The sequence below is a fragment of the Lithobates pipiens genome, unplaced genomic scaffold (genome assembly GCF_037356315.1).
Source record: "Lithobates pipiens isolate NorthernLeopardFrog02 unplaced genomic scaffold, aLitPip1_a1.2 Scaffold_16, whole genome shotgun sequence".
NCBI classification, from domain to species: domain Eukaryota; kingdom Metazoa; phylum Chordata; class Amphibia; order Anura; family Ranidae; genus Lithobates; species Lithobates pipiens.
The window spans coordinates 651,464,036-651,489,472 of record NW_027507748.1 but is presented as its reverse complement, the minus strand read 5'-3'; the positions used below and the strand labels follow the sequence as shown (position 1 = coordinate 651,489,472).

The window sequence follows — 25,437 nt, the reverse complement described above, 5'->3', positions numbered from 1 at the left end:
ATTCTCTTCTCTTTTAAACTATGAATGTGACCATGGAACGTGTATAACATTTGAAAAGCCCACCTGTTTGATCATATGTCCATGTTTCCATATCATAAAAGTAAATATCTCCACCAATTCCATTTCCAGGTAGAAAAGCATTTCCTAGTATATTGCCAGGGCCTTCAAATGGGTAGCTATCATTGTGAACTGTGGAAAAAAAAAACCATTATATGTCTTACTAAATAAATATCATTATAGGAATAATGGGTAAAATAAAAGTAAGTGCAGGGAATCTTACTCTGTCTTATAAAAAATATATCCATATCAGAAGCACCATCATGAACCTGGGTAAACGTCAGGGGTACAGCATTGCTCCACACCTTGAACGCCTTCTCGATAACTTCATCAACCTTAGATTCAGGCATGTCTGTTGTATAATTCAGTATTCTGGGAAAATAAAACAAGTCAATTAATAATAATGGACAGCTATAATTTAAAGTGGTTCTTCAATCATTTAAAAAAAAGTTAGAAGTCAGCAGCTACAAAAACTGTAGCTGCTGACGTTTATTAAACACACACCTGTCCAGGGATCCAGGGATGTCCTGACCCAAATGTTAATGGCATGTTAACTGGGCCCTGCGCTGCACCCTGTGAGTGGTCCCGCAGCTTTCTGGGACGAAGTCTCCCAGAAGGCTGCCAGAAGGGAGGGAGGGAGAAAAACTTTTGTTCGGATTGCCTAGGCGACCCAAGTGGAAGTGGGATATCCATATATATATATATATATATATATATATACATACATACATACATACATACATACATACATATATTTTTTTAAGATGTTTCCAAGATAAAGTGAGATAAAAAAAATGATGACAAATTGCAATACAGGACTTTAACCGCTTCCTGACCACTGCAGTTATACTGCGGCAGGTTGTATCCCCTGCACGAGTCGTCGTAGCTGTATGCCGGCTTGCGGGGTCGGGATCGCATGCACCCGCTGCACAGTGGGGGTGCCGATGCACGCCGGCCATGAGTGATCGTGAACAAGAGACACAGAACAGGGACCTGTGTGTGTGTGTGTAAACACACACTTCCCTGTTCTGTTCTGACAGGAATGACAGATCGTGTGTGTTCCTATTAGCTAGGAGCCAAGAGTCTGTCACTTCCTCTATTCAGTCCCCTCCCCCTTCAGTTAGAAACACCTCCCAGGGAACAGTAAACCCCTTGATCGTCCCTGGTGTTAACCCCTTCACTGCCAGTGACATTTATACAGTAATCAGTGCATTTGTATAGCACTGATCGCTGTATAAATGACAATTGTCCCAAAAATGTGTCCAATGTGTCCGCCTTAATGTCACAGATCGCCGCCATTACTAGTAAAAAAAATAATAATAATAAAATTGCTATAAATCTATACCCTATTTTGTAGAAGCTATAACTTTTGCGCACACCAATCAATATACACTTATTAGCTTTTTTTTTTTTTTCTAAATGAGGATATTTATTATAGCAAAAAGTACAAAATATTGCCTTTTTTTCAAAATTGTTGCTCTTTTGTTTTGTTTATAGTGCAAAAAATAAAAACCGCAGGGGTGATCAAATACCACAAAAAGAAAGCTCTATTTGGGGGGAAAAAAGGGACGTTTTGTTTGGCTGCAACGTTGCGCAACCGCGCAATTGTCAGTTAAAGCGACACAGTGCCAAATCGCAAAAAGTGCTCTGGTCAGGAAGGTGGTAAATTCTTCAGGGGCTGAAGTGGTTAAAGGGAAAACAAGGCATGAGACTACATTTGAGCACAAATTGTATTTTTAAAGCATATCTAAACCCAAAAACAAAAAATGTTATGTATTGCCAATTACCAGTTCTTGGATGGGTTGCCTGCATCAATTTTCAATTATAGGCTTTTTCTCGTCGTTATAATTTAGTACTGCTGCAAATAACACTGGGTGACTATGCTTGCCTTTTCACTGTACCTATGGTAGCCTCTGTACCTATGGTAGCCTCTGTCTGGACCTCCAATATATCTGCCTTCATTCATCTCCATTACGTAGGAGGTAAGGTGATTGGTCTGTTTTTCATTTTTTTCAGTTCAGCTCACAGAAATTGCCAAAAATCACTGAATTTCTTTCAGGATCTAAAGTTATCCACTTGACGACCCTCCTATAGTGGTTTTACTGTGTGCAGGATCATGTATATATAGGTGACCATGCACTTCCGGGTCTGGGATGCACATGCGCACCACCAGCGACCTGCCTTTTCTGTGATTATACACAGCGGGAGCTGATCTGCGGATACCTTGATGCCGGCTTGCACCCGCAGATTGTTGGGTACACAGCAGAACAACAGCCTGTCTATATAAACAAGGCAGATGACCATTCTGTCAGTAGGGAAGGCATGGATCCTGTGTTCCAGCAAAGCAGAGACACGGATCCATGCCTTCCCCTAGTTAAAGCTCCACACACAGTACACAAAATCACTAACTAGGCACACATTTAACCCTTTGATCACCCCTGATGTTAACCCCTTCCCAGCTAGTGTCATTATTACAGTGATAGTGCATATTTTTAGCACGGATCACTGTATTATTGTCAATGGTCCCCAAAAAGTAAAACGTGTTAGTTAGTGTCTGCTTGTCGCTGATCGCCGCCATTACTAGTAAAAAAGTAAAAATAAAAAATAAATAAAAGTATCCCATAGTTCGTAGAAGCTATAACTTTGTGCAAGTCAATCAATATACTCTTATCATGATTTTTTTTTACCAAAAATATGTATTTTACATACATATTGGCCTGAATTTATAAAGAAGTTCGATTTTTTTTTTTTTTTTTTTTTATTGAATATGTTTTATAGCAGAAAGTAAAAAACGTTGTTTTTTTTAAAAAAAAGGTTATCAAATACTATCACAAGAAAGCTCTATTTGTGTGAAAAAAGGCCGTACATTATATTTGGGCACAGCGTTGCATGACCAGTTAAAGTAACGTAGTGCTGGAGTGCAAAAAAATGGCCTGGTCATGAAGATGGGTAAATCTTCCGGAGCTAAAGTGGTTATTTTCTGTACTCACTGAAAATGTTGTGAAAAGTAAAAAACGAAGATAACCATTACATCTATAGAATCTACATTTTTTTTGTTTGTTTTTAGGTTTAATTATCCTTTATTAATCTATAAACCAGCTGTTTTTTTCTGTGAAAATTATTTTTCAGTCTAACCTGTATGTTAAATTAATCTTTCTCCATTTGTCTTTTCCTGGACCGAGATAGAACCCATCTGAAAATCCACACCTTGGTGTGTTCTTTACTTCTGCAGTATTGTATTCAAGTTTTCCTGTGTTCTTCACATCGGAAAATGAAATCTTTCCATTCTCAGACTTTGATTCAAGCTTTTCATCCATCTGAAAAACAGAATTTAAAAAAAATATTTTTACAAGATTCATCTAAACTGGAAGTATCCGCGTTAAATTATACATTTAAAAGATCTTTTAATGCTCCAGTCCTCTTGTAGACTGCCTAAACCCTTCCTCTTTCAGAATCCAGTGCCTTAAAGTCCAAATCCAGGCTCATATATACCCTATATTGTCAAAAGTATTGGGACACCTGCCTTTACACACAGATTAACTTTAATGGCCTCCCAGTCTTAGTCCGTAGGGGTTCAATATTGAGTTGGCCCACCCTTTGCAGCTATAACAGCTTCAACTCTTCTGGGAAGACTGTCCACAAGGTTTAGGAGTGTGTCTATGGGAATGGTTGATCATTCTTCCAGAAGAGCATTTGTGAGGTCAGGTGGACGAGAAGGCCTGGCTCGCAGTCTCCGCTAGGGTTGCCACCTTTTCTTCAAGTCAAACCCGAACAGTTTAGAGGCGCCGGCATTTTTTTTTTTTCATAGTATAAACTATATACAGTGCCTTGCGAAAGTATTCGGCCGCCTTGAACTTTTCAACCTTTTGCCACATTTCAAGCTTCAAACATAAAGATATACAATTTAAATTTTTTGTGAAGAATCACCAACAAGTGGGACACAATTGTGAAGTGGAACGAAATCTATTGGATATTTTAAACTTTTTTAGCAAATAAAAAACTGAAAAGTGGTGCGTGCAAAATTATTCGGCCCCTTTACTTTCAGTGCAGCAAACTCACTCCAGAAGTTCAGCGAAGATCTCTGAATGATCCAATGTTGTCCTAAATGACTGATGGTGATAAATAGAATCCACCTGTGTGTAATCAAGTCCCTGTATAAATGCTCCTGCTCTGTGATAGTCTCAGGGTTCTGTTGAAAGCGCAGAGAGCGTCATGAAGACCAAGGAACAAACCAGGCAGGTCCGTAATACTGTTGTGGAGAAGTTTAAAGCCGGACTTGGATACAAAAAGATTTCCCAAGCTTTAAACATCCCAAGGAGCACTGTGCAAGCGATCATTTTGAAATGGAAGGAGTATCAGACCACTGCAAATCTACCAAGACCTGGCCGTCCCTCTAAACTTTCAGCTCAGACAATGAGAAGACTGATCAGAGATGCAGCCAAGAAGCCCATGATCACTCTGGATGAACTGCAGAGAACTACAGCTGAGGTGGGAGAGTCTGTCCATAGGACAACAATCAGTCGTACACTGCACAAATCTGGCCTTTATGGAAGAGTGGCAAGAAGAAAGCCATTTCTCAAAGATATCCATAAAAAGTCTTGTCTAAAGTTTGCCACAAGCCACCTGGGAGACACACCAAACATGTGGAAGAAGGTGCTCTGGTCAGATGAAACCAAAATCGAACTTTTTGCCCACAATGCAAAACGATATGTTTGGCGTAAAAGCAACACAGCTCATCACCCTCAACACACCATCCCCACTGTCAAACATGGTGGTGGCAGCATCATGGTTTGGGCCTGCTTTTCTTCAGCAGGGACAGGGAAGATGGTTAAAATTGAGGGGAAAATGGATGCAGCCAAATACAGGACCATTCTGGATGAAAACCTGTTGGAGTCTTCAAAAGACCTGAAACTGGGACGGAGATTTATCTTCCAACAAGACAATGATCCCAAACATACAGCAAAATCTACAAAGGAATGGTTCACAAATAAACGTATCCAGGAATGGCCAAGTCAAAGTCCAGACCTGAATCCAATCGAGAATCTGTGGAAAGAGCTGAAAACTGCTGTTCACAAATGCTCTCCATCCAACCTCCCTGAGCTCGAGCTGTTTTGCAAGGAAGAATGGGCAAGAATTTCAGCCTCTCGATGTGCAAAACTGATAGAGACATACCCCAAGCGACTTGCAGCTGAAATCGCAGCAAAAGGTGGCTCTACAAAGTATTAACGCAAGGGGGCCGAATAATTTTAAATTTTTTTATTAGTTAAAAAAGTTTCAAAAATCCAATAGATTTCGTTCCACTTCACAATTGTGTCCCACTTGTTGGTGATTCTTCACAAAAAATAAAAATGTTATATCTTTATGTTTGAAGCCTGAAATGTGGCAAAAGGTTGAAAAGTTCAAGGGGGCCGAATACTTTCGCAAGGCACTGTATATATATATATATATATATATTTTGCTATTAAATAACATTTCTAATGATAGAAAGTTAATAACAAGAGTCCCCCTTTACATCTGCATCCACAGAGTTCCCCTTTTACATCTGAACTTGCAGAGTTCTTTTTCACTGTAAGGGAGGACTCAGCAGACTCTGATGTAAGGAAGAACTCTGGGGCCTCTAACATAAGGGATGCTCTGGGAACCCTGATTTAAGGGGAGACACTGAACACTCTGATGTACGTAGAGGACTCTGATGTAAGGGGAAACACTGTGGCCTCTGGTGTATAGGGGAACTCTGATGTAAGGGGTGCTCTGAGAACCCTGATTTGCCTCAGTGTACTTACTCAGAGGCAGGGGAGAGAAGAGGGGTAGACTTCAATCACAGACAGGGATGGATGGTGAGCTCACTCACTCCTTGGCAGTCCTCTCATCCAGATGTATCTGAGGCTGCTGGACTTCAATTCTCGGCTCTATGCCTCAGAAGAAGAAAGTTGGGGCTGGAAATTTGGAGTGTGGGGGGGGGGGGAGTTGTTAATGCCGGCTTTATGTGTTGTGAAGGAGTAACAGACACTCTCAACAGACAACTGCAGCCAGCATCCCTGCTGGGAAGCCATAGTCCAGTCTAAATAATGTGTCCGGGTTTCAGTCTAAAACCTGGACGTTCGATTCCAAACCCGAACTGTCCGGGTGAATCCTGGACAGGTGGCAACCTTAGTCTCCGCTCTAAGTCATCCCTAAAGGTGTTCTATTGTGTTGAGGTCAGCACTCTGTGGCATCGAGAAGGGGGGTAGGCTATAGCCCCAAGTGGGCCCCCAAAAAGCCAGGGGTCTCGTATTGCTCATTGAGAATTATTAGCCCCAAGTCCCAAGGCCTGGGATTGGCCGGGAACTCGGGCTATAGTATGCAGTTTGCACACATCACCGGCTTGCTAGTGATCTGGGAGGACACAGTGAGATAAACTTTTATTTTCAGAGACAGTTCCAGCATATGACAAGTTGCCTCTGCACAGCAAGCGGGTCTCCTCTATGCTGCTGGTGATGAGCTGCAGCTGGTGATTGGTGGATGACTCCAGCACTGCTCAGAGGATCGAATTGCTTACATTCCCCCCCCCCCCCACTTGTCAATCACTGTGCTTGTTGGGGACAGAAGTGAAACTGCTGAGTCACAGATCACCCTTGTCCTACAGAACGTCCAATCTCCGACATCTGCTGCTATTAGGCATTCGTTTCGTTCAGAATTCAGACGAATTCGGAAATATCCAAATGAAAACCCGCTTAACAAATTATTTAGACTATTGCTAACTATTAAATTATAGATATTGGAATTTTCTTTCAAATTTGGGTGTTAGTGAACGTAACAAATACGAATTTATCCGAAGTTACGAATGTCGTATCTAAACGAATGGAACGTAATGAATTAATAATAATAAATAACAATAATAATAAAAATGTTTTATTATTATTATTATTATTATTATTATTATTATTATTATTAACCACTTCTTTACTGAGCACTTAAACCCCCTTCCTGCCCAAGCCAATTTTCAGCTTTTAGCGCTGTCACCCTTTGAACGACAATTGCGCGGTCATGCCACACTGTCCCAAATTAAATGTTATCCTTTTTTGCTAAGTAAAACAAAAAAGACCAAATATTTTGAAAAAACAAAACAAAACTTTCAAAGTTTGCTATAAAATTTTGAAAACGGGTAATTTTTCTCCTTCATTGATGTGCACTGATGAGGCTGCGCTGATGGGCATTGATGGGCATGGATAGGCACTGATAAGGCAGCACTAATGGGCACTGATTGGTGGCACGGATAAGCGGTGATGAGGCAGCACTGATTGGTGGCACTAAGAAGTGGCACTGATGGTTGACACTGATGGGTGGCACTGAAGGGCACTGATAGGTGGCACTCATGATCACTGATGATCACTGAGGGGTGGCATTGATGGGCACTGGTAGGTGACACTGATAGGCAGCACTGATCTGTGGCACTGATTATGAGACACTGAAGGGCATTGATTATGAGACACTGATGGACATTGATTATGAGACACTGGTGGGCATTGATTGGCAGCACTGGGGGGGCATTGATGGGTGGCACTGTGGGCACTAGTGGGTAGTGATAGGTGGCACTGGTGGGTGGCACAGTGGGCACTGATAGCTGACACTGGTGGGCCTAGAAAATGCAGCTGCGGCTTTCTGTGTGATGGACCAATGTCCCTCTGAAGCGTGAGGAAAAAAAATACTGATTATCGAGCTTCTGTTTACATCACGTGATCAGCCGTTATTGGCTGACAGCTGATCACGTGGTAAGGGGTCGGGATCGACCCCTTACTCTGATCTGTGATCAGTCGAGTCTCATAGACTTGATGATCACAGAGCACGCTCGGGACCCGCAGGGCTGCGCAGACAATGCTTGCTCAGGAGGACTCCATGGATGCCCTCCCGGCAATTAAGGCCCACGCTTTAGCTGTCTTTTGGCTATAGTGTGGGCAGCAAGTAGTTCATTTGTTCCTCTCTATTTGTTTAGATGTGACATTCGTTATTTCGGATAATTCGGAACTTTGGATAAATTCTTATTCGTTACGTTCACTACCCACCAAATTTGAAAGGAAATTCCAATAACCATAATGTAATAGTTAGTTATTTATTCTTTTTAATTTTCGGATTTCGAATTTATGGATTTTGGATTTTCGAATTTCTGAATTTCAGGATTTCGGATTTATGAATTCCGTATTTCTGCATTTTCAATTTTATAATTTCGATCATAATGAATGACCCGAAAAACTAAAAAACAAAAAACAAATGAAACGAAAACAAACACATTTTTTCGGCAGTGCACATGTCTAGCTGCTATCCACTCTGATACATTTATCATCACATCAGGATGATCGCCGCTGCCTTCCTGATCTTGCTAAGACCCTACAGCATCCAATGCGCCCTTCTTTTAGTGTTTCTTATGCCGCGTACACACGGGCGGACTGTATGGCCTACTTAGTCCGCCGAAACACATTTCAGCGGACAGTCCACTCGTGTGTGGGCTTCAGCGGACTTTTTCAGCGTGCAGTCCGGCGTACTAAGTATTTCGGATTTTTCGAAATACTGTCCGGCGTACTAAGTATTTCGGATTTTTCGAAATACTGCCCCTTGTCCCTATATAAGTGGCCACGCAGTGCGTCCCTGGCATTCCGGCCGGAGAGATCGTCGAGGCAACATCTCCTGGAGAAGAAGAAGAAGAAGAAGAAGAAGAAGAAGAACGGAAGGCGGCGGCGACAGAAGACCGGGCCACCGCCTGTAAAAGAGCTATAAAAAGGCGCGGTGGCCCGGCAGAAGAACCGAAGAGGAGGACAAGACCCCCGAAGTCGGGAGAAGAGGCCGGCGGCGAGGAAGAAAGCCGGACTCCTCCACTAGCAAAAGAGCTACAAGAAGATAGCGGAGGAGTCCGGCGAGAAGACCCCCGAAGACGGAAGACCCCCGGAGCTGTGCAATAAAGTATTTTATCTCGTGTGTTGTGGTTTTTTTTGTACTTTTATTTTACAGGTGAATGGGTAGGGGTACATTGTACCCCATACTCATTCACATAGGGTGGGGGGCCGGTATCCGGGGGCCCCCTTATTAAAGGGGGCTCCCGGATTCCGATAAGCCCCCCGCCCGCAGACCCCGACAACCGGTTACAAGAAGGCGCGGTGGCCCGGCAGAAGAACCGAAGAGGGGGACAAGACCCCCGAAGACGGAAGACCCCCGGAGCTGTGCAATAAAATATTTTTTTCCCTGTGTTGTGTTTTTTTTTTGTACTTTATTTCACAGGTGAATGGGTAGGGGTACATTGTACCCCATACTCATTCACATAGGGTGGGGGGGCCGGTATCCGGGGGCCCCCTTATTAAAGGGGGCTCCCGGATTCCGATAAGCCCCCCGCCCGCAGACCCCGACAACCAACGGCCAGGGTTGTCGGGAAGAGGCCCTTGTCCTCATCAACATGGGGACAAGGTGCTTTGGGGTGGGGGGGCCGTGCGGCCCCCCCTTCCCCAAGGCACCCCCCATGTTGAGGGCACGCGGCCTGGTACGGTTTAGGAGGGGGGGGCGCTCGCTCGCCCCCCTTTCCTGGCCGGCCGGGTAGCGTGCTCGGACAAGGGTCTGTTGTGGACTTGGGGGGGACCCCCACGCCGATTTTTTTCAGGGTTGGGGTTCCCCTTTAAGTCCATACCAGGCGGCGGGGCCAGCGACGTCTCCTTCGCGGGCCCCGCCTACCTGGAGACGCGCTCGAAATGAGCGGACTTTCCTCCGCGTGTGTGGGCGAGTCCGTTCATTTCAAAAGTAGGGCGGATAGTATGGCGGACTTAGTACGCCGTATTAGTCCGCTCAAAAAGTGGTGTGTGTGGTCAAGTCCGTTCATTCGAAAGTATGACGGACTGTCCGTCAGATTGTATGACGGACTAAGTAGGCCATACAGTCCGCCCGTGTGTACGCGGCTTTATGCTGGGGACTAATGCCACAATTTCCTTCCTCTGCTGCTGGCATTGCAAGCTTCAGAAAAGCAGGCACCCTATAAAGACTGTCTTCAGCTACCGACTATCTCCACTCATCACTGCACAGTGCCATACAGGGCCACTGATAAGGCAGTACAGCCAGCCTTCCTGTACTGGGCCACATTAGTTCAAAATAGACATGTGTGATTAGTTTCATACGAATTGAAAATTCGTATGAATTTCTATAAATTTGTACATTCGGGAGGAACCCGAAATACGAATTGCTATGTTTCCGAATTTTGTACGAAATACGAAATTTTGTTTACGAATTTCGGATCCAAATTCCATTACAATGTAAACGTGACTGGTGTTTTGTTGACCAATCAGAGGTTTTCTTCTGCTGCTGAGTGAGGGTTGGGAAAATTACCTTTTTTAATATGGGAATGGGAGATTAGTACTGGTAGTCAATGGGAGATTCAGAATCGGGCAAAATAAGAATTTTCGTTAATTACGATTATGATGAAGTTAAAAACCCAGGAAGTCAGCACAGCACAGGGATGGTGGGAGACCCTCATAATGAGCACAGCACAGGGATGGTGGGAGCCCCTCATAATGAACACAGCACAGGGATGGTGGGAGCTAGAGATGGCCTAGCGGTTCGCCCAGTGGTCGGTTCGCAGCAAACTTTGCTCGTTTGCGATTCGCCAAACCGGCGGATTTCTGGCGCTGTTCGCGCGGCGGAAATATGCGTTTACATTGTGAAGAACTTTGACCCATGACACATCCATCATGGGGTACAGGACAGGCAATTGAGACATTTCAGCACATGGACAATTGGACATTCCCCCTACCTTATAAATAGACCTGATCTGGCGGCCATTTTACATTCTGTCTTTTGTCAGTGTAGGGAAAGGACGCTGTGTGGAGCAGGGACAGTCAGTTTAATCACTAGCTATTACTATTAGGTCCACAAAAGTCCTTTTAAGGACTGGTATAGGTGTACAGTATATAGGGTTGCAATACACTTATAATATACTTTCTTTCAAATATAGAAAGTATATTATGGTGCACTGCTGTGCTGCTGAGTGCTGACCGATTCTGCAGCTGTCTTTTACCAGTGTAGGGACTGAGGGACAGTTTGGTGTTTGGAGCAGGGACAGTCTGCAATTCACTAGCTACTAGGTCCATAGAGGTCCTTTTAAGGACTGGTATAGGTGTACAGTATATAGGGTTGTACACGTATAATATACTTTCTTTCAAATATAAAAAGCATATTATACTCCACTGCTGTGCTGCTGAGCTGAGTGCTGACCGATTCTGCAGCTGTCGTTTCTCAGTGTAGGGAGGGGCAGTTTGGTTTTTGGAGCAGGGACAGTCTGCTATTCACTAGCTACTAGCTAGCTACTACTAGGTCCACAAAGGTCCTTTTAAGGACTGGTATAGGTGTACAGTATATAGGGTTGTAATACACGTATAATATACTTTCTTTCAAATATAGAAAGTATATTATGGTGCACTGCTGTGCTGCTGAGTTGTGACCGATTCTGCAGCTGTCTCTTTTATCAGTGTAGGGACTGAGGGACAGTTTGGTGTTTGGAGCAGGGACAGTCTGCAATTCACTAGCTACTAGGTCCACAAAGGTCCTTTTAAGGACTGGTATAGGTGTACAGTATATAGGGTTGTACACGTATAATATACTTTCTTTCAAATATAGAAAGCATATTATACTTCACTGCTGTGCTGCTGAGTGCTGACCAATTCTGCAGCGGTCGTTTTTTCTCAGTGTAGGGAGGGACAGTTTGGTGTTTGGAGCAGGGACAGTCTGCAATTCACTAGCTACTAGCTAGCTACTATTAGGTCCACAAAGGTCCTTTTAAGGACTGGTATAGGTGTACTATTTGGTGTGCAGTATATAGGGGTGTAATACACGTATAAAATACTTGCACATATAGAAAGCATAGTATAGTGCAGTTCCACTGTGCAGCATTGTGACTGCTGAGCGGTTCTGCAGCGATACTACAAAGATTGATAAACGCAATTAGAAAAAAGTATTATAACTGGTGTGATAGACCAGTGGCCCCTCAAAACAACAGATTGAAGCGGGGTGTTATATACCTTCTTCCACATATACTTCACTTCTCTAGAGACTTTTGTCACAGGGTCATTTAAAAATGACAGGCAGAGGAAGGGGCAGGCCCTTCCGCAGGGGTGGTAGGGGTAGGGCAGGATCAACAGGCTTGAGCCAAAGTGGCAAATTGCAGAAGTGCTCTCTATCATGGTGCTGGTGTCAGTGCTCTCTATCTCGGTGCTGGTGTCAGTGCTCTCTATCACGGTGCTGGTGTCAGTGCTCTCTATCTCGGTGCTGGTGTCAGTGCTCTCTAGCTTGGTGCTGGTGTCAGTGCTCTCTATCTCGGTGCTGGTGTCAGTGCTCAGTCTCTATCGCGGTGCTGGTTTCAGACAATGAGGGAGATAGCAGCGGAGAAGCCAATCAGCAGGCAGTGCCAGCACCATGGCTGATGATCAGGACTGGACTGGCACCTCCAGACCACTGCAGTGGAGCAATGCATAGGTGGGGTAAGGGCCGGGAAGAGGGAGGGGCTCAAGCACAGGTTGGCACACTGGGACACTGGCACAGGACTGTGCTGCCCTGACTGTGACACTGATCATCTCCTGCACCCCCTTCATAGCCTGCTCTGACCTGGCCTTTCCTCCATGGCCTTCATGCTCTCCTGAATTGTCAAAATTTCACAGATAAAAAAAGAATGCTTGTCGTTGTCGATCCCAGATTCACTTAATACTTCTGTAATGTCAGTGCCCATGTTGTGGGACTATGTGTGCACAGCTAGTAAGTATTTTGTTGCTGAAAATATGACCTGGAGGTTTTTAAGGTTCGCCTGCCATTAAAGTCAATGGGGCCCGCCGCGAACTTTGCGGTTCGCAAACTTTTGGCCATGTTCGCGGTTCACATTCGTGAAACATCCCGTCGGAAGTTCGTCTATCACTAGTGGGAGCCCCTCATAATGAGCACAGCACAGGGATGGTGGGAGCCCTTCATAATGAGCACACCACAGGGATGGTGGGGACCCCTCATAATGAGCACAGCACAGGGATGGTGGGAGCCCCTCATAATGAACACAGCACAGGGATGGAGGAAGCCACTCATAATGAACACAGCACAGGGATGGTGGGAGCCCCTCATAATGAACACAGCACAGGGATGTGTGCATGCATGTGCGCACATATAGTCTATCTTGCTCCCTGCATGAGATTACTGCCGTCCTAAATATAAGTTTATATAATACTCTGAATTAATTGCTAATTAATAACAATTCCAATATTTGGTGTCATAATGGGTTCATAGAACATTTTATGGTGGGGCATTGGGCAGGGGTGAAGAGGGGCATTGGCTGGAGCTTGGGCTTACTTAATGTGTGAGGGGTTATCAAATTTACCTGCTGGGTTAGGCCCCTGTTCTTTTTCCCACTTAGCAACAACCCTGGACGCTGTGCTGGCCCACCTTTTGAACCTGTTATAGCTGCAAAAGGTGGCCCAACTCAATATTGAACCCTATGGACTAAAACTGGGATGCCATTGAAGTTCATGTGCATGTAAAGGCAGTAGTCCCAATACTTTTGACAATATAGTATGTGTACCTTTTTTTCAGTAATCCTAGGCCCAGTATAGTGACCTCTCAGGCTCTCCTTACCCCTTTCTTCCTTCAGCGGTGGACAGATCTTAAATGAATACTATGGAGGGTGGCAACAGGGGTGGACTGACCATTGGGCTACTCGGGCACTGCCCGAGGGCCCCATGCCACTAGGGGGCCCCATCAGGGTTGCCAGCCTCAGTAAAACCAGGGACAGTATGTAAAAAATGTGTGTTTTTTTTACATCTGTCTTTGAAATGTCCCTTACCGACATCCTTTTGGTCTAAAAATCCTGAGATTATATCCCGGTTCACACTTGCACTTCCCATCCACTGCGAACTATCATCATCCCCACCTCACCCACTTGTGAGTGCCATTGCTGTTTATACCATGTTTTATCCTTTAATAAAACGTGCTACACGATGCCTGCTTGGTGCTTTTTTCCCCTTCCCTCTTGCATTTCAGATTGTGGATTCCCAGCCCACTTCTAAAGGCAACCTTGCAAGAAATTATAGCCAATCTTTTTATTATTGACATTTATTCCTATACCTCTGGGAATAAGACTTTTTTTATTTTAGCTGTTTATTTCAATCAGTTGCTTACAGTGATTGTAAAGGCTCATTTTATTTTTTAAATAACAAACATGTTATACTTACCTGCTCTGTGTAAATGGTTCAGATCAGTGTTGCCAACCTACCAGATTGAAATTTACTGACATGACACCCAAAATTTACTGGCACAGCCACGTTTTTACTGTCATTTCCAAAAGTTACACAATTACAGTTTTAAGTGCAAATTTCAGCATTTGGGCTATAAATAAGTATAATATGCAATTAGCAATGTGATTTAACCCCCCTAGCGGTAATCCCGAGTCTGGTTCGGGTTAGGAATTTACTGATAGGAGCGGTAACCCCAAGCCAGACTCGGGGTCGCATCGCTGGATGCAGGGAGGACACAGGGAGAGTTACTTACCTTGTCCCCTGGATCCAGCGATGTCCCCCGCGCTGTGTGATCGAGCTGTCCTCCGCTCGATTCACACAGTGCCGAATGCCGCCGAGCTCCATTCCCTGCGACGTTGCAGGGCACGGGAGCAAAGAATGGCGGCAAATTCAAAAAAGTAAAAAGACACAAAACACACATAGCACTGTAATATTACAGATTATCGTGATGTATTAAAAATTTCACACCCCCTTTGTCCCTAGTGGTCTGTGCAGTGCCCTGCATGCACTTTTATATTATAAATACTGTTTTTTCTGCCTGGAATTTGGAGATTGCCCATAGCAACCAAAACATGTCCCTTTTTCAGTGTTTTAGGATTTGATTACATTATTGAATAATTTTTATTATTCTTTATTATATTATAAACTTTATCATACCCGGGATGTCCGCTAGACTCTGGTTTTAAGAGATTTAAGAGCGTTATTCCTAAGAATTACAGGACTACAAAATAAAACGCCAAATTTCCATGCAAAATAATTGTACCGCTTTCAGCACCTAAAACCGGACTGAATCATACCGCCAGGGAGGTTAAGGTAGCTATTCATGCAAAAAGCATATTTATTATTTTATTTTCAATATAATAAGTGGCTCAGGGACAGGAAATTATAATGGGTGGTACACACATGAAATTGACACACACAAAATATCCAGGCACCACCTTCGCCAGATCAGCCCCCACCGGTATCGCCCGAACACACTGTAGCAGACACTTTGCTGCACATGCCCAGTTCTGAGCCAAGCGTCACGGCCATATTTTTTAATGGCAAACTTTTCCTCTTACTGGCATTTACTGGCAGGAGAAAAGTGCCTGTTTTTTACTGGCTGACAGTAAAAATACTGACATTTGGCAACACTGGCCCAGATCCTCCTCTTCTCGCTCCCTCCCTTGCTTCTCCTAGCCCCTCCCTCCTTTGAGTGCCCCTCAGACAGCAGCTTGCTACAGGGGGCACTCAAGCAGAATCAGAGCTCTGTGTATCCATTCAGACACAGCCTCGACCTGGCCCCACCTCCTCTCTCCCCTGATTGGCTGACTTTGATTGAGCCAATGACGCCGCTGCTCTGTCTCAGCAAATCAGGAGGAGTGTACTGAATGGCTAAGGGGATTGTGAACATCGCTGGAGAGAGAAGGGGCTCAAATAGGTAATTGGGGTTTACTGGGGGGGCTGCTACACACAGAATATTTTTTATCTTAATGTATAGAACTCTTTTAATTATATCCTCTGAGCATGGGATCGGCACAGAGATAGTGCTGTAGTGTATTTTGTTTTGTGATTTTTTTTTTTTTATATAAAGTGTATGTTTATTGAAAATGTGTTGGACTGCAGATACAGCAAGTTATACATATTAAAGTCAGAGAAATCAAACATAAAAAGAAATGACAAAGAAATAAAAATAAAAAGGAAAATATGTTGATCATTTTACAGGCAAAACTACCGAAAAGGCTTTAGACTATGACATTTGAGTGTTATCTGGGTATAACCTGGGGACATAAGACCTAAGAGGTGTTAAGCAGTGGGCAGCTATGTGTAAATAGGTCAACAAGGAGATAGTGGGGATGGGTGATGACAGGCTGACATGGAACCGTATGTGAGGTACTGGAGGGATTTAGGGAGGAGAACCATACCCGGAATGATCCCATATATCCCATATATATATATATAGGGGAGAGGGAGCTAGCCAACACAATGGAATCACTCTCTTTGCAGCTAGTAAAATATAGGAAGCCAGTCTATTTGAGGTCTTTCCCAGACACCAAATGGGAGGCCCAGAAGGAGATGTAAAGGATCCAGCAAAATGGGGACTCAAAAATTCGCTGGAGCAGAGACATCACCCTGGACAAGAAAGAAACAATTAATTCACACTGCCAGAAGATATGGTAGTGAGTTCCTCTAGTTTTACCACATCTGCAACAGAGGGGGGAGAGGGAGGGATTAAAATGATGTAATACCTAGGGGGTCCTATACCAAAAAAAAATAACACTTTAAATGTTGTCTCTCTCTGCGCCACACATCTGGATATTTTGGAATATTATAATAAATACATAGAAATGTACACACACACATAAGTTTTAGAAATGTATACATATACATAAATGTTCCTACATAATAGTATATATTTAAAAATGTATTAAATGTAGCGCAAACTTGAATATAAACATAATTGATTGCACACATGATAATATAAAATTGATTCAAAGTTCTTCAAGGTAGTCGCATAGTAAACGCATGGTAGCCGTGGCAATACATCGGTATATAGCTCTCTAATATATAATATAATCTACTGTGTATTGCCACAGCTTCCATGCGTTTACTATGCGACTACCTTGAAGAACTTTGAATCAATTTTATATTATTATGTGTGAAATCAATCATGTTTATATGCAAGTTTGGGCTACATTTAATACATTTTAAAATATATACTATTTACTATGTAGGAACATTTATGTATATGTATACATTTCTAACACGTATGTGTGTGTGTACATTTCTATGTATAGATTTTATTATTATTATGTTATTTGCTACATGTTATTTACTGTTTCACATGCATCCATGTGCACCATTATATATTATTGAGTATCTACCAATTGATTCACCTGGTTTTGGTGTTGTGCTTCATACAAAATCCCACCATTCCCCTTTCCCCTCCTTTCCCCTCTTTTTTTCTATAATTCAGGAAAGGAGACATACAAACTCCGTAGCAGTCGTTGTCTCATATAAAGTCCCAAACATTTTATTAATGACCATTGAGATAACGTTCACCCAATCCTATGCTTTATATTTGGCTTGGGGAACATTTTGTAACATCCGTGGGCCCCTCAATGGCCCTTCCCGATGTTCCTCAGTCTACTAAGGGAAAGGTCAGGGACTTATTTTTTCCAGACACTGACTGCCACTTTCTCCCTTTCCATTAATAGGCACAAAGGGAGAAGCTCACCTGATCCAAATGTGAATGTTTGTAGCATGAACTTTCAACAGAAAAACTGCTAGGCCACCATCTAAGCTGCTAGGCAGCTAGGCAGCTTAAAGTATATCTGTCGCTATTTTTTTTTTCCAGTTTTGGATAGAATGGGGAAACGTTAGATCTCCCTCTTCATTTGTCCTGTTGATCAGTGCCATCTGGGCAGAAAATGATTGAAAATCCAAAATTTTAGGAAGTATGGTAATCTTCCATTGGTGACACCTGTTCCAGAGACGGATGTCTAATGTGCTGTACACATGAGCGGATTTTCCGTCGGAAAAATCTTGGATGATTTTTCTGACGGAATTCCGCTAAAGCTTGCCTTGCATACACACGGTCACACAAAAGTTCTCTGAACTTTCGACTGTCAAGAACGCGGTGACGTACAACACTACAACGAGCCGAGAAAATGCAGTTCATTGCTTCCAAGCATGCATCGAATCGTTTCCGAGCATGCATAGGAATTTCAATCTACTGGCTATTGAACTTCCTTTTTCTAGTCCCGTCGTACATCATCGGGTTCTAAACATTTAGACTTTGGTGTGATCGTGTGTAAGCAAGTCCCTTTTGGTGGAACTCCACCAGAACTCCGTCGAAAAGTCCTTCGGAGTTCAGTCCATTGAGACGTCCGCTCGTGTGTACGTGGCATTACAGATCTCCTACCCTCCCCTATCCTAGACAGCAGTCCTATGAACTCATCTCTTTGCTCTCTTCTCTGCACTACAGTACAGCTAATTGGCTCCTTGTGCTGCTTCTCCCTCCCCCAGTCTGAGCTCTGCTGTACAGAGGCTGTATCAAGTAAAAAATAGGTCCTTATATTGCTTGCATTTAAAATAAAAATAAGGCTGCATTATTAATGACATAGCTATTTCTGCATTTCTCATTTCTGCTTCTGGAGTTCAACTTAGAACAAAGTTTGCAGCTTCTTTGTGATGACAGGTACTCAAAAAATGTGTCAATTAAAACTTATTAGTGCTCTTAGATTTGCACAGGTATCTAAAATTTCATGCATATTGCTGCTGATATACTTACAGCAAGTTTTCATTTCCAGTGTGATTGTGATGAGAAAAATGTAGAAAAATTGCTGATAAGAGCAACATCACAAGAGAGAGGGTCTTCATTGCTGGATGTGGCTTCAGATTAATGCTTCTCCTCCAAACATTTGCAAGCTTTACAGTTTAATGCTGCATCTATTTATAAGGTGTCTCGGAAGCTTAAAACTGCCACCAAGTCCTGATAACATCTATATGTTATAAACAAAAAATGTTATGCAAGACTCGTTTTTTTCTTCATACATTATCTTGTTCAATATTTTTATTTAAAATTTTTCATCAATATAACAAAACAATGGAGAAATAAATATCCCAAACCGGGAGCCAACATAGCCCTTCAGTAGGGTTTATCAAAAACAAAATTTAGGAAGATAACAGCGATGTTAATGTAACAACATATTTATAACATAACAATGCTAATTAATGCCCTGAAGGGTTGTGATAAACCATTGATCAGAGCAAATTAGTGACAATAAATTCTTTATTTGCTATAGAATAATAAGATTGAGCAGGGGTCGGCAGAGTATCAAAATCTGATTTTGTTCCAGAGGGAACAAGGGAGACACACAAGCCACCCCAACTGGGATCTAGCTGTGAACTGTACGTGTCCCCCCGATCCCCCCTGAAATTTCTGTTCTGCCCTCCGCCCCCCTCCCAATTAATTAAATAAATGTAATAACTGCCTAGGTGCATTACTCCAAATGATGTAGTTAATAATAGATGACTATTGATCAAATGGCATGCAAAATAATGTTTTTATGATAAGTAAAAAGAGAAAAGAGTAATAGGAAAGGAAAGAAAAAAGAGAGAGAATAAGTGCATCTGTGATGTGATTATCAAAAAGGAGCGGAGGAGGAAACCAATTATTTGAATCAATCGTTGAGAGAAATTAAGGTAAGTGGCCCGGATATAGGGGAACCTTGACATAGTGAGCCCAAGGATCCCAAGTAGCTTCAAACTTGGGCACCCTGTCTAATAATTTTGCAGTGATTTGTTCTTGGGTCATAATCCAAGTGATTTTCCACTTGGTGACTATCAAAGAAACCTTGTTTGTTTTCCACGCTCTTGCAATAGTAAGTTTTGCTCCTAGGAGCATAAAAAAAATAAGATTATTGGTGTGTTTGGGAGCACCTTCTATTCCGAGGTTCAGTAGACCAATAGTAGGAGTTTGTGGAATTCCAATGCCTGTAACTTTCCGTGCCATGTGGAAAAATCTGTTCCAGAAGCCTCTTATACGTGGACAAGTCCACCAAATATGGTGCATAGTACCCTCCTGCTTACAATCTCGAAAACATAGAGGTGAGGTATCAGGAAAAATCTTAGCAAGCCTGGAGGGGACATAATACCAACGTGTGAAAACTTTAATATTTGCCTCTATTAGGTTTATGTTGAGTATTCCCTTATAAGATTTCTGGAAGAGATTGTTTCTTCATACATTATCAAGAAACATCTCTAATTAAACAGAAAAATTAGGCAATGCTAAAACTTTGCCACTTGCCACTTGCCACCCTGTACAACCACTTTTACCTACAGGTAAGCCTATATTAAGGCTTACCTCTAGGTGCTTGAAATATTTCCTAAACCTCCACGGTTTAGTAGATATTTACTAAAAAGCTGAGCACCGATGACTACGGTGCATGCGCACTTTAGAAAGGGCACATTGTGACGTTTCTAATGTGGTCATGCGTGGGAGTGACTTCATGCGACTCCGGCCAGTTACAGAGCCAGAGTTCACGGCCTCAGAAGGAAGAGGGGTGAAGTTGGATGCTCACTGCTAGTGGGGACAACGGAGACATCGTGGACTTCGGTTTCAGGTAAGTGACACATAATGGAAGACCCGACGGTCACAGACATTCTCGGGTGTGCGGTCTATTCTGGGAAGACGTCATAGTACACCCTCCCAGAGTTATCTGACCGCGCTGTAGCCGTCATTCGGCTATGACCCGGTCGGTAAGTGGTTAATGTAAGGTTTGTGTGAAGCCTTTTACCCAGATCTCATGGATGTAACCTTTAACCTTTTATTGCAATTGCAAAATTAATTTTCAATAATTTTAAATCTGCAGCTTTCATAAAAAATAAAATCTGGTAAATGTATAGGTCCTTGTTCAGGCACTTTTTGTTACAGGATGACAAATCATGGTTACTAAAAAAGTCAGCGCTAGGGAATTCAATAACTAGGCAGCTAACATCAAGGTTTGATATACAAAAACCCAAAAGAATGTTCAACTTGAAAATGTAGTGCAAAAAACAATGAATATTTATATAAACAAAATAGTGTGCAAAAAGTCTCTTTCCAATTCAACTTCATTGTATTTCCTTATTCACCATAACATGTGTATCAAATGAAGGTCCATAAAACTTAAGTGAGTGAAAACTCACCAGAATTAATGGCTGCTTAAACTGCAGGTAACAAAAACAAACGTCAGCAATAAGTGGAGCTCCCCTTTAAATCCACTCCAGCCTCTGTTCATCTAATCCAAAACTTTGGCTCCTCCACAGGTATATCAGATTGCTGTATAGACAAAGCTCACAAAGCAGAGCAACAAAAGGGGGACCATAGTATAGTATTTAAAGTGATACTAAAATCTTGTTTCTCTTTGTTTTAAAAATAACAACATGTTATACTTACCTGTCCTGTGCAGTGGTTTTTCACAGAGCAGCCCACATCAGGGGCGTTGCTATGTGGCTGAAAGATCAGGGGCTTCAGCCAGAAGTCCAAGGCCGGCCTGGGGGATGGGTGTTGTGGGTGGCGATTGGCTCCCGTGGCACTGGGTTTTTTGGTTGTGTGGCAGGGGATAAGCTCACTTGCTGGTTGCTGCCTGGCTTACCAATGCCCAGGACCGTTTTTAAGTCAGGGTAAAAGGGGCAGTTGGCCTGGGTCCCATCATTGTTGTGGGGCCCAAAGCAGCTGCCTCATACTTGCCAACTATCCCAGTTTAAATTCCCTTATCCCAAGAAGTTTTAGTCCCGTGCTTTGTCCCAATATCTCAGTGTAAAGTGATGGTCAGTGTAAATCTCCCCTCACTTTGGTGGTCATTGTAAATGTCCAATTACATTGGTCGAATCCCCCACTATATACTTGCCAACGGTTTCCAGCTTTGCTCTACATCAGGGATATGCAATTAGCGGACCTCCATCTGTTGCAAAACTACAAGTCCCATCATACCTCTGCCTCTGGGTGTCATGCTTGTGGTTGTCAGAGTCTTGCTATGCCTCGTGGGAATTGTAGTTCTGCAACAGCTGGAGGTCCGCTAATTGCATATCCCTGCTCTACATGATTCAGAATTTGCCACAGTGTACTGCCTCCTAACTAATCCCATCCCCACCACTGCCACTGATCCCATCAACCTCCCAGCATTGCCACTGATCCCAGGAGTCCTAGGATCCCTAGGAGTTTTCTGTCTATTGATGGGTCCCCTCACCTCCCCAGTTCATGGTGTGTAGGAAGTGAGGAGATGATGTGCTGTAACCTTTAGCAACCAAATCAGTGAGCAGTAATGCTGTGCACTAACCTCTTGCAACCACAGTGCAGGGAAGAGGGGCCCAAGAAAATGTTTGTCCAGCATCCAGTCAATGTTAAAGACAGCCCTGCCAGTGCCCACCAATGCTGACCACTAAACTGACCTACCTGGCATGCACACACTGACCTACATGCTGGTGCTGCGCTGTTAAAAAAGTATAAGTAACTGAAGCTTCATAAACTAATAAAAAAAACACTGTGCAATATTGCTAAAGTGCTAAAGGTATATGTGCAAAGTAAATGATAATCACAAAGATGAATACTGAGCTGTGAAAAAATAACTAAAACTTCACAAACTAATAAAAACAATGTGCAGTATTGCTAAAATTCTAAAGGTATATGTCCAAAGTAAAATGATGATCACAAGGATGAATACTGACACATACGGTGAGATATAAATCTTCCAACAATACAGTGACTGGTTTAAAAGTGCACAGTGACAGTAAACCAAATAATACAAAGTGCTGAAATTAATAATAATAGTCTTCCATAGGTTCCATGATTCATGATATTGGCCCAGGAGTGTAGCATGAAGAAGCCAGCAACGTGAACACAGATTCTCATTTTTTTAAACACATGCGGTTGCCTCATAACCTCAAGGTAAGAGGCCAGTGCTATTAGTGTGTTTTTGCACAAAGAGGAAATCCTTATTCCTGCACTTTGCAGGACTGAGTAAGACTGAGTAATCGTTTGCACAATTAATTTGCATATTGCACTTTGTTCCATTTATGAAAGAGGACTATTATTATTATTATTATTATTATTATTATTATTATTATTATTAACCACTACAGATCCGCGCTATTGCCAAATGACGGCATCAGCGCGGACCTACATTTCCGGGACTACGTCTATTGACGTCGTCCCGGATACGAGCGGCCTGCGCGCCCCCTGAGGGGCGCGCGCGGCGCGCTCTGTGATCGGCGAGTCCGTGAGACTCGCCTGATCACCGATCCGTGCAAGGGGTCGATCCCGACCCCTTATCACGTGATCAGCTGTCAGCCAATGACAGCTGATCATGTGATAGAACGGAGCCGGTAATCGGCTATTATTCCTCCTCGCGCTGACAGCGCGAGGAGAGAAAAAAAAAGCCGATCACCGGCGGCCGTGATCGGGACATCAGTCCCGATCACGGCCAGCAATACAGCTGACCGTGTAGAAACAGAACGAAACTCTGGATAGCCGCACTCCGGATTGTGTAAAAATTAGATGCCTTTATTTCTTCAAAATGCAAGTGCAAAACTTCATTGAACAAAACGTCACAGCAAAAAGGGAACAAAAAAGGATTTTTGAATAAAATAGCTAACGCGTTTCACGCTACAAACAGCGCTTACTCATAGCTGCCAGTGCCCACCTGCCCACCGCCGTGCCATCCTGAATAAAAGTAAGTGCCCCCCATCAGTGCCCCCCATCAGTGCCCATAGTGCCCACAGTGCCACCTACAGTGCCACCCACAATGCCACCCACAGTGCCATCCAGCAGTGCCACCAACAGTGCCACCCACAGTGCCCACAATCTGCCTCAAAGGTGCTGCGACCCAGTGCCGCCCATCAGTGCCCAGCAGTGCCGCCCATCAGTGCCCAGCAGTGCCGCCCATCAGTGCCCAGCAGTGCCACCTATCAGAGCCACCTATCAGTGCCACCTATCAGTGCCCATCAGTCCCATCTATCAGTGGTACCTATCAGTGCCCATCCGTGCCACCCATCCGTGCCACTTATCCGTGCCACCCATCCATGCCATCTTATCTGTGCCCATCTTTGCCCATCAGTGCCGCCTTATCTGTGCCCATCGGTGCCGCCTTATCTGTGCCTATTAGTGCCGCCTTAACTATGCCTATCAGTGCCCACCAGTGCAGCCCATCAGTGCCCACCAATGCAGCCCATCAGTGCCCACCAATGCAGCCCATCAGTGCCCACCAATGCAGCCATCAGTGCCGCCTAATCAGCGCACTTCAATGAGGGAGAAAAATGACCCGTTTGCAAAATTTTATAACAAACTATTAAAACATGATTTATTTATTTTTATTTTTTTGCATCTTTTTTTGTTTGTTTAGCAAAAAATAAAACTCTGAGCTGTAACTAAATACCACCAAAAGAAAGCTCTATTTGTGGGAAAAAAATGATAAAAATTTCATTTGGGTACAGTGTTGTATGCCCGCGCAATTGTCATTCAAAGTGCATCAGCGCTGAAAGCTGAAAATTGGTCTGGGACTGAGGGGGGTTTAAGTGCCCAGTAAGCAAGTGGTTAATAATAATTTGAGCACTTTGTATTATTTGGTTTACTGTCACTTTGCACTTTTAAACCAGTCACTGTATTGTTGGAAGATTTTATATATCACCGTATGTATCAGCATTCATCCTTGTGATCATCATTTACTTTGCACATATACCTTTAGCACTTTAGCAATACTGCACAGTGTTTTTATTAGTTTATGAAGCTTTAGTTACTTATAATTTTTTAACAGCACAGCACCAGCCATTCATTTTATATTCTTGTGTATGGGTATGGATTGACGACCCACATTCGGTGTTTGCAGCAGTTGTTTCTATTTATATTCACATAATAGCGCAGGAATATATTTGCTTTTTACCTACACTGACCTACCTACGCTGACCTACCTACACTGACCTACCTATGCTGACCTACACGCACTGACCTACCTGACCAGGAGACAGACTTCATGTTGTAGCCTGCAGCAGCAGCTCAGCCGTAGGTGGTGTGCGAGGCAGCCAGAAGAGAGGAGAGCCGCCCACCCGAGTGCCAAGCGGGGATCGATGAGGCGCTTCTGGAGCCTGCAGCACCTATGATGGATGCCACACGTCCCGCGGTCCCGCCATTGGACCAGTGGGACGTTCATCATAGGTGCTGCAAGCTCCAGAAGGCGTGACCTGTTATGTGACTCGGAACGGATCGGTCCCCGCTCGGTGGAGCTCGGGGCTAACAATTAAATTGTTCATGCCTAACACCTGGGGCTTTTCAGGGACCCATTCGGGGCTCCAGCCCCCCTCCCGATGCCCCTGGTCCAGATCCTCCTCTTTTTAGGTCTCCAGCCAGCTCTCCCACCTCCCTCCCTCCTGCTGCGTGCCCCCACAGAAAGCAGCTTGCTATAGGGGCACCCAAGCCAAGCCGTGGCTCTGTGTGTCCATTCAGACACAGAGCTGCGCTCGGCCCTGATCCCTCTCTCTCCTCATTGGCTCACTGACTTTGATGGACAGTAGTGGGAACCAATGGTGCCTGCTGCTGTGTCTCAGCCAATCAGGAGCGAGAGTCCTGGACAGCCGAGTCTCTTAT

The 25,437-nt window shown here is 43.6% G+C and overlaps 1 pseudogene; it reads right to left on the bottom strand.

Moving 5' to 3' along the window:
- Nucleotides 1–18,764, bottom strand: part of LOC143984503 (stromelysin-1-like) — a 56,094-nt pseudogene extending 37,330 nt beyond the window's left edge.
- Between the last annotated feature and the right edge of the window lie 6,673 nt (nucleotides 18,765–25,437).